This window comes from Macrobrachium rosenbergii, chromosome 4 (assembly GCF_040412425.1).
Source record: "Macrobrachium rosenbergii isolate ZJJX-2024 chromosome 4, ASM4041242v1, whole genome shotgun sequence".
Taxonomy (NCBI): Eukaryota; Metazoa; Arthropoda; class Malacostraca; order Decapoda; family Palaemonidae; genus Macrobrachium; species Macrobrachium rosenbergii.
In genome coordinates this window covers 4,454,626-4,466,914 of record NC_089744.1, presented here as the reverse complement: position 1 = coordinate 4,466,914, position 12,289 = coordinate 4,454,626, and the positions used below count along the sequence as shown (strand labels likewise).

The window sequence follows — 12,289 nt, the reverse complement described above, 5'->3', positions numbered from 1 at the left end:
CTAAGTCACAACTGCTAACATCAAGGAACAGATACCTGCCACCACGAACCACTGCAGAGGCCGGCATCCACACTGGAGAACAGCATTCTAGTAAAGGAAGGACAAATTACCTAAACCTGTTGCGTTGATTTTATCACTGTTATAAATACATGAAATCTTACGTGCACAGATGGTAAAAAAGCTACTTAGAAAATAGGCAGGTTACAGTGGTTATATCAAATGTGAAATTAGAAAAGAAAAGCCTAACAAAAGGAATGCCGCAAGGCAGCGGTCTGGGTCCACTGCTATTTGGCATTTACACAATTGAATCATCTAGAATTCTAAATAAGCACAAGGTTAAGTATAAACTGTATGCTGATGATACCCAGTTCTGTTTTCCTGTCGAAACGGTGGAAGACACCATTAGTAAAATTGATGCAATAATGAAAGATATAAAAAAATGGATGTCGGAGAAAAAGTGAAACTTAATGAAGGCAAAACTGAGGTGTATGCTATTTGGATCTGCCAGTGCACTATGAAAATATGAACACTTCAAAAGAATAACTATTGGTTCGTCAACAATAAATATTGTAGCAGCAGTGAGGAACTGAGGAATATTTATTAATAATAAATTGTCGATGAAGAACCAGATATTGCATATTACAAAAACCTGTAACTATCATATTAGAAACATTGCATTTATTAGAAAATACCTAAACGAAGATACTCTGAAAACAGCAATTTGCAACCAAATACTTTCGAGGCTTGACTACTGCAACGTTATATACTACGGTCTCCCTAACTTCCTACTAAGAAAATTGCACGGAGTACAAAATAGAGCCGCCAGGTTAATAAAAGGACTACGTTCCCGTGTCAGAATAACTCCAGCACTAATTGAGCTACATTGGCTCCCAGTAAAAGCTAGAATAGAATATAAAATACTACTTACAGTCTTTTAACCACTAAAATATGATGAACCAACATATCTGAGAAACTGCTTAAGCTTCTTTAGACCCGAAATGAATATTGTAATCAGACATGCAAGTGAAGCATAAGGCTATTTGAACCTAGAACAAATTGTAAGTCAGGCGAGAGAGCATTTGTGCACTGCGCACCAAGACTATACAACAAAATACCGCCTGAAGTGAAGAGCATACAAGGAGAATGCAAATTTAAAAAGCAACTAAAGACTCTCCTATTCTGCAGGAGCTACTATACTGATGAGAAACACGGAAAGACAATTATAAAATATAAGAAGCACCTTATTTTGAAAACGTACATGGGCCCGCCAGAGAGGGAATTATCCCTGTGGAGGGCTGCACATAAAACCAAACAGTGAACACTAATTTCGTGCGGAATTTGCTGACACTTCCGTCAGATGTTTCTCAAAAGTAAGATATGAGCCAAAAGTTACACTTAGAATAGTTAGATCTTCAGATTCATTCATCAGAGGTCCAGCCACAAGAAGGGGAGGATTGGGCGTAAAATCTGTACAGTATCTGCTAATCAACAGTGTTTTCATTTTACTGTAGTTCAGCCATATACCCAACCGATTACACCATCCACCAATCTGCTCCATGTAACGATTGGACTAAGGGCAGCTTCATTTCTTATAAGTGCAAACATTACTGCACCCACAATTAAGTGTTGCATCATCGGCTTACTGAACAATCATGTTTTCCAGGCCAAAAACCATATCACTTGTATACACTAAAATAACATTGAACCAAGAACACTATCCTGTGGGACTCCAGACTCCTGATTCACTAAAGACCCCATCAATAGCAACTCGCTGCTGCCTACCTGTAAGGAAATCTTGAAGTAAACCTAAAACCTGTAAGTATATTATTTTGCGTAATTATGAGTCATAGTTGGTCTATGTGCTATTATATGTTCTGTAAATCATATTCTGTACTGACAAATGAAAACTAAAAAAAGAAAAAACTGTTCAGTTTTAGTGACTCTAGCTGATAACCCAGATAATTCTTAAACATTCAGGGAGTCGCCACCATTAACTCTAAATTCCGAAGTTTCCGAGCTATAGAAAATAACAGACAACGTTACAGACTTAAATTAAAGAAAACGGATGCAAAAGTCGATGGTCCCCTGCTACAAAATCTTTTGCACATGCACGCTTAAAATTATCGGCATATTGCAGAATAATCGCACACACGTCGTTCTGCTACGCACAATAGCCCGTTTGAAGGTCCCAGTGGCGAAGGTCCCCCGCCCAGGTCTGGACACGGTGCTCAAGGATAGGTCAGGTTTAGGGAAGGTTAGGTTAAGATGCATTCCTAAAGAAATGTGCCTTATTGCTTTCAAGCAAGACTCGACCTGAGGAAAAACGTCCTCTGCTGCCATTTCACCAGTTTTTTCTCTTTCTTATCATAAACTCAAATTTTATGCATATTTTGCCTTAGTACTTCTGCTTTAAATTTTAAAAACAGTTTCAGTTGATTGAAAATCGTACACGGGGAATTATGTTAGATTTTTCATTTAGGGAATGCCCATAACTGATCTATATGTCACTTTCAGGAACGGATAATTTACTCTCAGAAGTGACTTTATGGATCTGCCATCTTGACCTTACGAAGACGCCTACTTCATCATCTTAGGCGATCAAATAGAAGTACCGGGCAAAAGCAAATTTTTATCACAAATTATCCATTTTTTCTTATCTATATAAAGTATGTCATCTATTGTATCAGCTATCTTTTTAAGTCACTTAAAAATAGATTAATCAGAGATCTATGCTGCATTTTAATTTTTTTTGTTTCGTGATAAATGATAATTCTGTTATCAACTACACAGTTTTAACTCTCAAGGATACTACATAATGTTATGTGGTAATTTGTCTCGATAAATTACTGTTCTTATTTTTAATCTTGGCCAGCATAATTTGGAGCATTTTTGGAGAGTCTGAGGTTTATTTTTTAATTGCACTGGACCACGTTGTCAGTAATATACCGTTGTTATGTTTGCCTTACTAGAGCATAATGTAATCTTAAATAGCAATAAAGTATTTAGATATAGAAATGCTAATTAAAAATAATAACAATGAGCCCACTTGAAACACCGCTTGCTGACTGAGTTCAGTAGATAATAGTTAATTCAAGGTTTAGCCTACCTTGTGCTTGTGAGTGCCCCCTCACCAGATTGTGACAAAAAGACATAAAAAGCACTTTCGATTACATTATCTGGAAAGATTTTGACCACATCGCTATAAAGTAAATCAAAACACTGCATAACATAATGAGAAATATAAATTCAATTTTCTAATATCAGTCACGATCAGCGCTGGGATGGCTGTTTGTGGGCTCTCATTATTGGTTGGAAAAATTGCCCCTTTTAGAGTGATTCATAACTGGCACTGAATCAGGCATTTGCGTGTGACGGTTAATAGCACTTCGAAATTACTACTCAATCATGTGTGTTTTCACCCTTAGTATTGCGCTGTCTTCTTCAGGGTTGGAAGACTCCTTTCTTTGTCGTAGAATATATCCCTGCTGGGTGAAATTTTTAGATGCCCGTTTGTTCTTGTCGGCATAGCTTTTTTTTTTTTTTAACTCACGTTCTGGGGCATACATAGCATACATATTGCTACCCAGAACCACATGCAATTGTCACCTCTAGGGCAAAAATGTGGTAATCTACAACAGTTTATGTTATCAGTTTGTCTACTGTTGATCCACCTTCTGTGCTTCTACACTGACCTTCACTTACTGATTTTTTTCAAATGCTCTTTTGCTTTGTCAATATTTCCAAGAAATTTGTAGGTCCTCATTTCCTTTTTGCCACCTATCTTTTCACAAGTCGCAACATATATATTTTCTTAAATTTTTATGAAATTTTTAACTAATCCTCTTTTCATTTATTATGCTGCTCAATGCTGTTCCCATACTCATCAACATTTTCCCCTTATTTTTTGTCTGTTACTGGAAGGTTTTAGCTTTTTACTTTCAATTTCTTCGTTAGTGGGATTAAATGGGCATTGACAGGACGTTTTCATGAAATAATCTTGGATGATGATGTTAATGATATTCATTATAACCCATAGATACTAATGCCCTAGATACTAATGAATAGGTAAATATTTTAGCTTTTTACTTTCAATTTCTTCGTTAGTGGGATTAAATGGGCATTGACAGGACGTTTTCATGAAATAATCTTGGATGATGATGTTAATGATATTCATTATAACCCATAGATACTAATGCCATAGACACTAATGAATAGGTAAATATTTTAGCTTTTTACTTTCAATTTCTTCGTTAGTGGGATTAAATGGGCATTGACAGGACGTTTTCCTGAAATAATCTTGGATGATGATGTTAATGATATTCATTATAACACAAATATACTAATGCCATAGACACTAATGAATAGGTAAATATCTGAGTATACGAAGCAAGAGCTAAAAGAAAAAGGAAAACTACGACTTCCGCTGAAGCTAGCGTCACGTTAATTATTGCATCTTCTCAAAAACTTCGCACTGAATGCGTTTATTAATCACTTGCTCCTTGCGTTAAATCTTACTTTAGCCAAGATGTGAATATGATTATCAAGTAGCGGCGCCATGAAGACATCCATTGACGATTCATTGGGGGAAAAAATATACAAAATCCCGAAAACTACTGAAGGAAGAAACGCGTCTTTTGACAGTTACAACTTTCGCCTAACTAATTCCAGGTTCCGTTAAAGTGTGTCATGGCGATGTGAACGTTCAGTCGTCGCTATTCTGTCCTGAAACTTTTTCACTGAAGACATATCAAGTGACTTATGAGATTACGGTGGACACTGTATGAAGGTTTCGTGGTTATAGAACTATTGCCAAATCAGGCGGGTGACGTATGCAAGACCTATGCGGTGTTAATAGGTAACTTTCAGTTGGTACTGTTTATCTACTTCCTAATAGCCGAGGTTACGTAGCCTAAGCCCTGTGTTCACCCACTTCCTAATAGCCGAGTTACGCAGGCCCTGTGTTCATCTGCTTCCTAATAGCCGAGGTTATGTAGGCCTACCTAACACATCCACTTCCTAATAGCCGAGTTACGTAGGCCCTGTGGTCATCCACGTCCTAATAGCCGAGGTTACGTAGGTCGTGTGTTCATTCACTTCCTAATAGCCGAGGTTACGTAGGTCGTGTGTTCACCCACTTCATTCACCCTGTGTTCATCTGCTTCCTAATAGCCGAGGTTACACATCCACTTCCTAATAGGTCATGTGTTCATCCACGTCCTAATAGCCGAGGTTACGTAGGTCATGTGTTCATCCACGTCCTAATAGCCGAGGTTACATAGGTCATGTGTTCATTCACTTCCTAATAGCCGAGGTTACGTAGGTCATGTGTTCATTCACTTCCTAATAGCCGAGGTTACGTAGGTCATGTGTTCATTCACTTCCTAATAGCCGAGGTTCGTGTCGTGTTCACTTCCTAATAGCATCATCTGCTTCCTAATAGCCAAGGTTACCAGGCATACTTAACACATCCACTTCCTAATAGCCAAGTTACGTAGGCCCTGTGGTCATCCACGTCCTAATAGCCGAGGTTACGTAGGTCATGTGTTCATTCACTTCCTAATAGCCGAGGTTACGTAGGCCGTGTTCATCCATTTCCTAATAGCCGAGGTTAGGCTACGTAGACTCTTGTGTTCATGCCCTTCTAAGAGCCGAGGTTATGTTGACCCTTGTGTTCATTAATTTTCTAATAGCCAAGGTTACGTAGGCTCTTGTGTTCATTTACTTCCTAATAGCGGAGGTTATGTAGGCCCCTGTGTTCATCCACTTCCTAATAACCTAGCTGTGGTTATGTAGGCTCTTGTGTTCATTTACTTTCTAATAACCTAGGTTACATAGGCCCTTGTGTTCATCCACTTCCTAACAGCCAAGAATAGGCTACTAGGCTCTTGTGTTCATTTAGCCTACTTCCTAAGAGCCAAGGTTACATAGGCTCTTGTGTTCATTAATTTCCTAATAGCTGAGGTTGCCTAGGCTCTTGGGATCATTTACTTCCTAATAGGTGAGATTAGGTGGGCTCTTATGTTTATTTACTTCCTAATAGGTTTAGCGTAGGGTACATAAGCCTTGGCTGTTTTCCTGTAGGCTATAGTCTCGTCCTAATAGCTGAGGTCACGTAGGCTCTTGGTCTATGGTATACATTATGGTAAGGAGAGACTAGAAGGTTGTAATTAGGGTACGAGGCAGCTTTGCCAAAAGCTGAAGTAGCCCGCCTAAGGAGTAATGTGAGCATAAGGTAGCCTACTGTAACCCAGTTGTCGATCGTCTGGTGGCAATGTTTGGTTTATCCGAGCTCCTCAACCCCTAGTCAGGGAGGTTAGGTTATAATTTTTCGGGTTAAGTTAGGTACATAGGTGGTTTGATATAACTCACAGCTTAGTAGCCTACACTTAGTCACTGTGGTCAAGTTTTAATGTCAGCCAGACCCAGATAACATAAAACCCTGACCCATTTAATGATTATAACATGAAAAATAGATCCTATATGACTAACAGTGTAATTATGCAGGCTTAGCCTAGTTATGGTGATACTGCAACTGCAGGATAGTTGCATGTATTGTTATGCTACACACATTGTCAAATTGGGGGCTGTAGGGGCCTTTGCCCTCTTGGCCAGATTGTGACATGACACCATAGGATAGGTTAATTTGGGAAAGAACATGTGCAGATCTTCAGCACTTTTACCAAAAATTCCTAAGAAAATGCTACAGTAAGGTGGTAGAAAGTATAACTTTTGCTTGTTTATACTTAGGGTGGTTTATTACTGTACTTTTTAGATAATGGGTACTGTATTAATTTAGGTCATGAACAGGACTTCCATTTTTATAGATATTGGCTATGAGTTCTGATATGCTTACTAAATCCTATCATCTTCCAGGAATGGAAGATGAAAGGCTATAATTCTATAGATACAGTACTGTATTTAGCTATGAAGTGTGATGTGCATTTGTACGATAATTGCTTTATTTTCTGTTCCTGTTTGGTCATTACTGTAAACCAGTTTTACATCTCTAGAAATATTTGGCCATGAGTTTTAAATTTATATGTACTAGATTCATATTTTAAACATTTTGAAATTTATTACTGTAATTGCTATAAGTTTGAAAGGTCTTTCTGATGAAAGTTAAACAAAAGTCCTTACCTGTTTGACTTTATGGATAAATTAAAAATGAATTAAGAAAAGGTATGTAGTGTTCACTGGACAATTTTTCTACAAGGTAGAATTTTAAAGTCTAAATAGCTTGTGTATTGTTTGTCCAGCCTATTCATGATGGCAAATATATACTAGTGTTTTGCTAACAACAGTAAAATTTAGTTAGTCAGCAAGCAGACCTCTTTGTAATCTATGTAGATTCTAAAGTTTGATGGGATGATTTCTAATATTATTGATTGCAATTTAAAAGTTGCATGTTAATGAAAAATGAATTGTTCCTGTACAAATATAAATCATCACCTTTCAAGGATTCCCAAGAGTGAGCTGGAAACAGGTGATTAATTGGTAGTAATCAGGTGAGTTAGAAGCATCTCCCACTCACCAGCTGTAAACCAGTATAATTTATTTATTTATTTTTTCTTAGGTCAAGCGAAAATGTTGCTACTCTCTTGTTGGCTGCCATGTTCTGGTGATTTGCTTTTGCTTACTCTCTGCATTAAGAGTTGAGACACGTCTCACTCTGGTTCAGGGCCTTATCAACTTGGCATCCCAGTGCAAGGTTGTACAGGTCACTGGTCCCTTGCTTATTCTCATGATAGGGAATATTACATTTCCAGGTGGAGATGAAATTTGCCATTCAGTTGTGAGACTATCCTCCCACCTTAGTAATGAACAGAGATATGGTTACATAAAAATTTTTTTGTTTCATATAAATCAGTGTTTTTTGCAGAAAAACCTAAATTATGATTTTATATGAGTAACTTACCAAGTGATTACAGTGCTATTAATTTCACTTGCTCAGCAGCTAAAATGTTTAAATTCGCGGTCGTGCTATTTTGTTTTGGGTAGGTGACTAGCCCCACCCACTTTAGGGGAAAGAGGAACATCTAGCAAAAGAGCTTCAATTTGTTTCTGCCAGCTGATGGCTGTACACAAGTTGTTAGCAGTAGCTTTGTTTTGGAATTCGTTATTTTTCCGATTGCCCTTTCGTCAATTGTGAAGTATTCTTGCTTTGGTACCCTTGTGGCATACTTAGAGTTCGGTTTCTTTTGAAACATTATTCACCGAATTTGTGACTTTTTCCCAATTGTGACTTTTAGTTGACTTGTTTTCTTCGTAATGTCATACTCGAGTTCAACTAGCTTTAGGTATTGCAGCAAAGGCTGCAATACTCGTTTGACTAAGAATCTTACGATTCACATATGATCTGCACAGACTGTAGGGGACGGGTATGTTCAGTGGATTGGAGACGTAAAGAGTGTTCAGACTGGGACAGTAAGAAATGGAAGACTTTGAGGTCTCATTTGAATAAACTGCTAGACAGATTAGTACAGGTAAGTCTTTAGCTAGCCAGGAATCTCCTAATTCTAATGCTAATGTTAATGTCGATGTTGATGTTCCTGTGATTTCTGTGAATCCTGTTCCCGGTTCTCCGTCTGTTCAACCCTCTCCATTTCCTGGCTCTTTCGCTTCCGAACCCAACCCCATTCCCAACCTTGAGTTGAAGATTGATAAGAGGTCGAATTAATAGTGGAATCCCCTAGTTAAGTGTTAGTGGAGGAGGTGGCTGCTTGTCCCGCCGATTCTTGTAGGCCATTGGTTTTCAACCTTTTTGTGCCCATGGCTCACTTTTGGCATCCCAAGATACTCGTAGCCCACTGCCCTTCAGAATTGTGTAACAATGATAGTAGAATTATTATAAAGCATTTTCAGAACACTTTATTAGTTTTACATTTTATTTATGGAATCATGTAAATAAATCATGTGCATTGTAATCAAAACTCAAATTACACTTTTTCACTTATGAAATTAAGCACGGCCTGCATTTACCGTAAATAAATGTTGTGCATTGCAGTCAAAACTCAAATTACACTGTTTCATTTATGAAAGAAAGTACTGGCCTACATTTACTGTAAATGATTTTTCATTTTTTAAATACTATTTTGAAGATGTCCATGGCATGGCCCCCTCAGAACTGCCCATGGCCCACAGGTTGAAAACCACTGTCCTAGGCAAAGGTCAATGGCACACTCCCCTAAACATGGGAAGAGTCAAACTGGTAGGCCAAGGGAGGTCGGTGGGGTCTGCCCATGGGTAGTCGCCCCCTCAGTTGAACCTGTTGCTGAATCCCAATTTGTAGGCAAGCACCACTGGAAAGGCCTATCTTTGGATGTAGGCTATCATCTTTCATCAAGTTTGGATGAGTCTAGTCCCAGACATCAAAGGCTCTTTGTGGACAAATCACTTCCTTTGAAAAGATGTGCAGTGGATGTGTTGCGTTCTCCTCCAGTGCCTTGTAAAAGATTCAAGGAACCTGTACATAGCCCTCATCTGTCTTGCAGTCACTGGGACAGTCCGGAACATTTTCCATCAGTACCCCCCCTTGATGGAGAGTCAGAGTTTAGCTTCCAAATGCTCTGCTTCTCGTAAGCGCTCCCCATCTTCTAAGGCATCTTCTCCCGAGTGGCCTTCAGCTCCCAAGGTTCCTCTGGCACCCAAGCTCCCTGCAGTTTTGGAAGTTTCCTTGGGTGTTGAGCGTCCAGTACTGCCTGAGCGCCCTAGAAGATCAAAGCACTTATTAGCGCCCGACAGTCCTTCTGTTCCCGAGCCCCCATCTTCTCTTGAGCGCCATAGAGCCCCTGAGTCCCTCTTGATGCCCGAACGTTCAGTAGCACCCGTATGTCCAGCGGTTAAAGAGAGCCCATTGCCGCCTGAACGCCCGTCTTTGACTGATCTTCTAGTTTCTGCTGTCAGCCTCGGCTCCGACTTCTTTGGTTGGGGCTCAAGTGGTTCAATGCCCAGCGCCCTCTTCTGTGCAGCTGACTCCTCTCCTTCAGGCTAAGCCTGCTACTAGCGTCCAGGCACCCACAGCCGTGGACCCTATTCAGAGCAAATTGGCCAGCATTTTGAGCCTACTTAAGGAGGCCCCTTCGGCTCCTCAGCCACTAGACTTGGCCTTGTCTCCTGTATAGTATCCTCTGACGAGGAAGATGATGTGCTTGTTCAGGACACTCGCCCATCGGCTTAGGCTTCGTTATTGAGGTATCGTTTTGTTACCTTTCCAAGTTTCTTTTCCCCAGCAGTACCGTCTTCATTTGCTTCTGCCTTTTTAATGGAATTGCAGACTACTGAATCTGCAAAGCTACCCAACTTGGTGCTTCTTCCTTGGCGAAGAAAGCCTTGAGTGAAGTGGATGGATGGCTGGCAGAGAAAAGGGATCAAGGAAGAGTCATCTTCAGTTTTCCTCCTTCCAGGTTGTCCAAGAGGAGATACTAGTCATATGTCATGGGGGAAGCTCTGTCTCTGGGAGTTTCTGCCTCCTCCCATGGGGGCTTCTCCGGGTTGCTCAACATGCTCCGAAGATCTGCCTTTTCTTCAGCGATGATTATGTTCAGCGCTTCGGAGTTAGCCCACCTTCTTAAGAACTTGTTTAAAGTTTTCAAAGCTTTGAGCTTCCTTGACTGGGTGGGGGCGCTCTGGCTCGCAAGATTAAGGACTCTCCAGTTTTGCCCGAAGATAGTGCAATGGACTGGATAGGAGTACTCTCACTTATAGATAAGGGTATCAGGGATGGCTCCCAAGAGTTGGCTTCCCTTTATACAATGGTGGTTCTTAAAAAGAGAGAACTGTAGTGCTCTTACACCTCTAAGGGAGTTACTCCCTCACAGGAGTCGTCACTCCTGTTTTCCCCTCTGGACCGTCACCATTTTTTCCTGCAAGCCACAGTTCTGGGGATAACATCAGATCTTCAGGAGAAGAGCACCCAGGATCTTTTGACCCAGTCATCTAGGCGGCCTAAGGAGATGTCCGCTCTTTCTTCTAGGACAGTCTCTCCTCTGCAGATTCGTCCCTCTCGTGGCAGCAGGCAGAGAAGTTATTCCAGATCCCGTTCTAGTGGCTGTTTCATGTCACATGCCATCAAGAAATCCTTGACTATAGCTTCTTCCTGTAAGTGAGAACTATGTCCTCTGAACTCCAGTAGGAGCCGACTCTTCTTCTGGGAGAGATGGTGGGAGAAAGGGGCAGAACCTTCGATCGTAAACGTTCTGAGGGGGGGTTACACCATCCCTTTCAAAGAAAAGCCTCCTTTGGTGAGCTCGCCAGTAGTGTTAACAGCCTACTTCGTAGGCCCAAGAGGTTTTTGGCCCTCGCGAAGAAGTTTTGTCCCTCCTCAGGAAGGGGGCGGATAAAGTTAGTTGATAACGTGAACTCCCCAGGATTCTGCAACCATCTGTTTGTGGTGCCCATGGCATCAGGAGGCTGGAGGCCTGTCTTGGATGTCAGCGCCCCAAATGTCTTCATACAGAAGACAAAGCTCAGGATGGAGACAAACCAAACCGTCCTGTCATCCATTTGCCAGGGAGATTGGATGACATCCATAGACATGCAGGAAGCATACTTCCACGTCCCTATACATCTGGACTCAAGGAAGTATCTAAGGTTTGTATACAAGAACAGGGTGTTTCAGTTCTGTGCTCTGTGTTTTGGTCTCTCGACGACTTCACAAGTTTTTACCAGAGTTCTCGCTCCCCACGCAAAATGGCTCCATCTGATGGGGATCAAGATCTCCCTCTATCTAGATGATTGGCTCCCTTCGGGCTCACTCGAGAGAGAAGCGTTCGAAGGACCTTCGGAGGACCCTCCTCATAGCCCAGGATCTGGGCTTGATGATCATCATGCAGAAATCCCAACTGACTTCTTCTCAGCAGATTCTCTATTTAGGGATGATGATAGACTCGGAATTTTTGGGTTTCTCTTTCCCCAAAATGAGTAGAGTCTTGTCAAAGGACAGTGAACAAGTTTCTTTCTCTCGAAAACTGTTCTGCCAACGAAAGGATGAGCCTTCTGGGGATGTTATCATCCATAGAGCAGTTCGTTGTTCCTAGGCAGACTACATACGAGACCACTACAGTTTTTCTTAAGGATCAGGAAGAATTACCCAGACATGTTCATGTTCCCTGTGACTCCCGAGATAAAGAGAGACCTGCTCTGGTGGACTTTTGAAGGAAGACTGTCGGAAGGGGAGTCTCTCCTTCCTCTGGGCCCCAACCTAGACTTCTACTCAGACATGTCGGATCTAGGCTGGGGAGCTCTTCTAGGGAGCAAGGAGGTCTCTGGGACATGGTCCTCAGAGCAGAGA

The 12,289-nt window shown here is 41.0% G+C and overlaps 1 protein-coding gene across 2 annotated transcripts in view; it reads left to right on the top strand.

Annotated features, from left to right (window-relative positions):
* The first annotated feature begins 4,425 nt into the window (after nucleotides 1-4,425).
* Nucleotides 4,426-12,289, top strand: part of Edc3 (Enhancer of mRNA-decapping protein 3) — a 54,625-nt gene continuing 46,761 nt past the window's right edge. Inside the window, exon 1 of one of the 2 annotated variants that reach the window (XM_067089356.1) lies at nucleotides 4,426-4,855. The gene's annotated coding sequence lies outside the window, so the exon portion shown is untranslated. The remainder of the gene's footprint in view (nucleotides 4,856-12,289) is intronic. The other variant, XM_067089362.1, reaches the window with a different exon arrangement.